Source organism: Marmota marmota, unplaced genomic scaffold, assembly GCF_001458135.2.
Source record: "Marmota marmota marmota unplaced genomic scaffold, marMar, whole genome shotgun sequence".
In the NCBI taxonomy this organism is placed as follows: domain Eukaryota; kingdom Metazoa; phylum Chordata; class Mammalia; order Rodentia; family Sciuridae; genus Marmota; species Marmota marmota.
In genome coordinates this window covers 5,851,704-5,858,248 of record NW_026000174.1, presented here as the reverse complement: position 1 = coordinate 5,858,248, position 6,545 = coordinate 5,851,704, and the positions used below count along the sequence as shown (strand labels likewise).

General features: G+C 37.6%; 1 long non-coding RNA gene across 1 annotated transcript; it reads left to right on the top strand.

The window, feature by feature from the left end:
* Positions 1-2,601: 2,601 nt before the first annotated feature.
* Positions 2,602-3,566, top strand: LOC107160462. The gene is made up of 2 exons (XR_001505859.2): positions 2,602-2,776; positions 3,295-3,566. It is a non-coding gene; the product is annotated as an uncharacterized LOC107160462 (long non-coding RNA).
* The last annotated feature ends 2,979 nt before the right edge of the window (positions 3,567-6,545 follow it).

Genomic DNA, 6,545 nt, shown 5'->3' with positions numbered 1-6,545 from the left:
GGATGTGGCTCAAGTGGTAGAAGATGCTCGCCTGGCATGCGCGAGGCGCTGCGGGTTCAGAACTCCATCAAGCACCACATAAAAATAAAAAATAAGAATGTTGTGTCACCGAAAACTCAAATAAAAAATAAATAAAATCAATACTCTCTCTCCTCATCTCTCTCTCTCTCTCAATGAAAAAAAAAAAAAAAAAAAAAAGGAAGGAAGGGGGGAAGATTCTGGTTTTTAAAAGAGTGGACCTAGATTCCTAAATTTAATCCCAGCTGTACTATTTACTAGCCATGCAACTTGGGAAAGCAACAACTTCTTGGAGCATGTTTTTCATCTAAATGAGAATGATTAATATTATATTATATTATATCCACCTCACTGAGGAGAATATAATGTGATAACATTAAACCCTCACTATGTGCACAAAGATGCCAAGCTAAAATCTTTACAAACTTTAATTTAATCTTCAATATGCTAGTGGGTAAAGGCTAACTAGTTCACCAAAGGATTTTCCTTTTCCTCCAGATCACACAGAAAGTCTGCATTTCCTGGCCTCTCTCTTATAGTTAGCATGATCACATTACCATTCTAGCCATTAAAATAGGGGCAGAAGTGATCAGCACTACCTCTAGGCCTGTCCTCTAAGGCATTCCCTTGTAATTCTCCATGCTCTCTTCCCTTGTCTGCCAGAAGACTGAGCAGAACCATTAGGTGGAAGGAGCTCTTTGCTTATCTCTCTACCTCCATCCTGCACTGGACTGTGACATGAGCCGGATATTAACTTTTATTGTGTTACATTATTGAGATGTGGGGATTGTTTGTTACAGCAGGTAGTGTACCAAGACAACAATATTGGCACAAACCTAGAGAAGTGAGAGAGTTATTTACAGTGTCTGCCACATATCTACAATAAAAGGGGTTTGGCCTCATTCACTTTAGACAGATGAAGATTAATTATATGAAATAACTATGAGCAAGTATCTGTAAAAGTTCTTTGAATAAAGCGTGAGAAATTGTCAAGAATCACAGATACCACTGGGAACACCTTAAAAAATGAAGATATCACCCATTCAAAATCTCATGGCCTATAGCCTACAAAGTCAGTTCAACATATTTCTCCAAGTTTTATAAAAATGAGTAGTGAGTTTGAGTACATATTTTATATGACATCAAGAATCCTTCCTCTGTGTTGATGAAGTGTTCTCTTATCTATTCAATTCAAGAGTTGAAATATGTTTTGGAATTTTTTCCCCTGAAGTTAGCCCATATATAATCAATAGTTTCCTTTACCCTAACAATTTTTCTGGATGTTACATTATGGTATCTGTCTTGATTCATATTTTTAGCTGGAGTAATTGAATTCCTGTCATTTGGATTACCCTTGATCACTGAATGATTTCATATCATATTTTTTTAAAAGAGAGAGAGAGAATTTTTTAATATTTATTTTTTAGTTCTCGGCAGACACAACATCTTTGTTTGTATGTGGTGCTGAGGATCGAACCCGGGCTGCACGCATGCCAGGCAAGAGCGCTACCGCTTGAGCCACATCCCCAGCCCCAAATATCTTATTTTTTAAATAAAAAAATATTAATGCACTCCCCCTTTTCATGCTTATTTGCAAAATTGATTCCTATAGAATTGCATAGATAACTAACTGGGCTCTGACTTCACATTTTTCTTCTCAGATGCAGATGAATGATTTCTCATTGACTTTGGTGAATGAAAATATCAGCATAGTCTCCTAAGATTATCTGATGTTATCACCCTTATCATAATCCCTCTTCAATCTTATGTTTTAGAAACATTTAGGAGCTGGGATTGATTTAAGGAACTTGATAAATGTTCATGAAAGCTACGTGACATGAGGAAACAAGCATGCTTTGTGTTCAAACAGACCTGACTTCTAATCCTGACACAGTCACCAATTAGCTATATGTGATTTTGACCAATTATTCTACCTCTTAGGAGTCACAAGTAGAAATGGAGATGGTAAAATCTGCATTGAAAACTTGATGAGAATATTAAATGGGATATACAGATTGATTTCACTTTTGAAAATGGATACAAATTCTTAAGTAAAATACTAGCAAATCAAATCCAAAATATGCAAAATCCAAACTGTATTTGTATCAGAAATACAAATTTTGTTTAAAATTTTAAAAAGTCAAAAATGTAATTTATACCTTAACTGTCAGAAGGGATGAAAACATATGGTCATTTCTATAGGTTCAGAAAACTTTGACAAAACTAGAATCCACTCATTAAAAAATAAGACTTTTGGCAAGTTGGGTACCAAAGAAAACTTCTTTAACTAAAAAGAAGTATCTATATAATAAAATTTTAAAAACTTATAACCTAGCAAAAGCTCTCTTAAATTGGTAATGGGTATCTTTTTTTTTAATATTTATTTTTTAGTTTTCGGCAGACACAACATCTTTGTTTGTATGTGGTGCTGAGGATGGAACCTGGGCCGCACGCATGCCAGGCGAGCACGCTACCGATTGAGCCACATCCCCAGCCCTAAATACCTTTTAATTTTTAAAGATAATTTATGATAGCATTAAAATTTTTAATTACTTGGGAATAATATAACAAAAGTTATGCATTTCTCTAGGGAGAAGACTAAATTCAGAGACATTAGAGAAGACATAAATAAATGGAAAAATACACCATGTTCAGATTCATTGTCTCCTCATGCCAGTACATACAATAACCTAACTTATGTGGAAACCAAGTCCTGGTGCCTCAGAAAGCTTCCTGCCTCCAGCTCCTCCATGAGAGGGTCAGTTAGCTATAAACACATACGTATACAGAAATAGCTCCTAATGGTCTCAGCACAGTTGTGTCCACTCCTGGACCCACACTCAGGGGTGTGCCTTTCTCTCAAGTTTTGGAGGATTAAATAAATCAGACATGGAAAGGTCTTGGCCCAGGGCCTACTGCCTAATATGTGCTTCATAAATGTTAGCTATTACTAACAACTATTGATTAGCTGTTGGTAACAACTATACCAGTAGAAGATAATCCTGCATTTTGTATAACCAGAGTGTTCCCCAGATGAGGGCAGGGGAGGCACAACACCAGACTCACTGCGGCCTCCTTTGACTAAGTCTTTTGTGTGATTCTTGAGGTAATATCCTGCCCCTGGAGAACTGATGCAGAGAAAGATGCCCAGGAGCTGTTGTGTTTTTTTTTTTGTTTGTTTGTTTTGTTTTGTTTTTAGAGTGTGATTCATAAGAGGAGCCACATTGTTTAAAACATCTCCTTTGCTCATTTGTTCATTCTGTTCTTTAAGTTCAGAATGTCCTTACTGGAGAGTCAGCCATGCATCAAGATCTGTGTTAATCACCGAGAATGGAGAGAAATGCACCATGAGAGCATTGCAAAAGGAACTCTGATAATTATCTTCGGCTTCACAGCTCTAGGGGTCCAGGACTGTTCATTTGGAGGAAGAGGGAACAGGATCTCAGTTAAGATGGAAAAAGTATGAGCTTTGGCATTAATGGGATCAGGATTTCAATCAGGATTTCAACTTACTTCCTTTGTGAACTTGAATAAAGCCTTCACTTCTCTAAACCTTTCTTCTCTCATCTGTTAAATGGAAATAACATACTTTCTATGAAAGATTATTATTGGGGCCATTTAAACACAGTGCCTAGGCCTTAGTGGCTCCTCCTCAACAAAACAGCATGGCCCTCTGCTTCTACAACTTCTCCACTGCTAGTTGCATTTTTCTCTTTTGTGGCATCTTTCTCCCCTTTAAACTTGACTTTAATTTATTGTGAAAACTGCTCTTATACATATAATGACAATAAAATAAATGGACTAGTGGAGCACAGTGTACTTTGCCCCTAACTAGGAAGCCGCCCTCCCATTCTGCTTCCCACAAAGCCATCATTGTTTTAAGCAGAAATTACTGGGGCTCAAAGGCCAGCCGTCCTTAATGGTCCACGCCAACCATTTCTGATTAGTACAACAAAGGGAGTCCATTTGGTGCAGGTGGACTATTTCCGCATTTGCTCTTTTTTTCCCTGAGTAACTGGTCAGAATATTCAGAGCAGGGAAGGGTCTTGTAAAGAAGTTGACTCCAAAAAATGCTTTTTTTTTTTTTCATTCTTGGGTTCTTGATGTATCAGGACAAATGTCCTTTTTCCTCTCCTGGATAGTGTGCATTGGTTCTTTTCTTTTCTTTTTTTTTTTTCCTCCCTAATACTGGGAAGAACCAAGGGGCTCTTTGCCATGGAGTTACTTCCCTATCCCTTTTTATTTTTTATTTTGAGACAGGGTCTTGCTAACCTGCCAAGGCTAGCCTTGACTTTTTAATCCCAAATCGCTGGAATTAGAGGCATGCACACCTAGTTTACAATGGTTCTTTGTAAATATTAGAATCCTACCCTGAGCACCAAAAAAACTGCTTTCTTCATTTATTCATTTTAAAATTATATTTACTAATTCAGTAGACACTATTGAACAATAAATATGTGTCAGGCCTGTGCCAGATCTTGGAAATACATCAACGAGATAGACAGGGCCACTTCCCTCATGAAGCTTACATTTAATGAGGATAGACAGACAAAAAGCAAAACAAATACAATATGTCACCAAATCAATTAACAAGAAAATTGTGATAAATGCTATGAAAGACATAAGCAGGAAAATGTATTAAAAAATAACGGGGGGGGGGAAGGTTGGGGGGGCTAGGGTTGTGGCTCAGTGGTAGAGTGCTCGCCTAGTGCATGAGAGGCCCTAGGTTCCATCCTCAGCACCACATAAAAATAAAGGTATTGTATAGAACTACAACTAAAAAATAAATATTAAAAAAAAAAAGTAACTGGGGAGCTGGGGTTGTGGCTCAGTGGTACAGTGCTTGCCTAGCATGCATGAGGCACTGGGTTCGATCCCTCGCACCACGTAAAAAATAAACAAATTAAATAAAGGTATTGTGTCCATCTACATCTAAAAAAACTTTTTTTTAAAGTAATTGTGGGGAGGCAATTAGAGTGGTCAGAGTGGACCTTTCTGATGAGAGGAATGAGGAATGTGAAGAGCTAGAAAAAAACTTTCTCGACAGAGGAGAGAGCAAATGTTCTCTGAATTGAAAAACAGCTTGATACGTTTAGAACGAAAGGGGTGGAAATGAGAGTGGGGAGGCTGGCAGAAGACAAATTAAGCAGGGTTTTTTAGGCCAGGACTATGGATTTTACTCTAAGTACAATTCATTAAGCACTCAACAACCACCGATGGAATGTCTACTGTGTCCCTTGCACTGTTCTAAACATGGCACATGCAGCAGTGACAAAATGTGAAACTCCCTCCCTTTTGGAAGTTACCTTCTAGTGAGGGCAAAAGGCAAAAAGTGAGACTACATGAAATAAAGGGTATTTTAGAAATGTTAAAGAGAATATAAAGAGGCTGGGAATACTGTTCTGTGGTAGAGTGCTTGCCAAGCATGTGTGAGGCTCTAGGTTCTATTCCCAGTACTGAAAATAAATAAATAAATACATTCTTTGGCTCAATTTGTTGTTGTGGGTTGATTTCTTCATTATATAGCAAAAATACAGCAATATTTATTTATTCACTCTATTGTTTGTGGTGATATTGGTTGTTTCTAGTTTTCTTTCTTTCTTTCCCTCTTATGAAGAATGCTGAATACTAGTATGAACATACTTGTTTGAGTCTTTTGATGCACATGTGCATGCATTTCTAATGGGCATATTTCATGGAGCTGAGTTGTATGTATCTAGTCTGCAAACCTAATACCAGAATTTTCCTCATCAGTTGTACTGACTTTTATTCCCACTGGCAATGTCTGAGAGACTGGAAATAAATTATGGAGGTAAAATATATGGCAGAGAACAAGCTGACCACATTAGGCTAAAGATTTGCAAACTTCTTGGAAACCTTAGAATATAAGAATCAAAGTTAGCTGGATTGGACCATGAATACAATCAAATGTCTTCTTTAACCCCATGATACTCAGGTTCAGTCCAACTTCCTAGCTACTTCCAACAGTAGAGAACCCCCTATTCTATCCATTTATTCAATTCACTACACCTGTTCTGCTCTGTCAAGTGTCTGTGGAATCCTAGGCAACATGGATAATCAAGGTTCACTCCCTTCTCTGGAGAAACTCTGAGAAAGGGACAACTCTCTTAGAAAGTTGTTTGATTCTGACCTGTTCTCCAGTCTCTTGTCTAAACCTTTTTTTTTTTTTTGGCACTACTGGGATGGAACACAGGGGTTCATACATGCTAGGCAATTGCTCTACCACTGAGCTGTATCTCCAACCCACTCTTGTCTGAATTCTTAAAATCCTAAGAACTGAATTATTTTATAGGCTATACTCTCTTCCAATGCTGCTTGCTCCTCAGATTTTTGCAAAGGTGATCAGAGCTTTTGGGGGTTCTTAGCCTGTCTTCCTTCTTGTTCTTATTTGATCTGGCATCAAGTTCCCTCTCTATCCTGGTCCAAATTTGACAAACTTGAAACTCCTACTTTCGTGTTATTTCCTAAAGAGTTATGACGTAATTTCTGTACCTCTACTTCGTAAG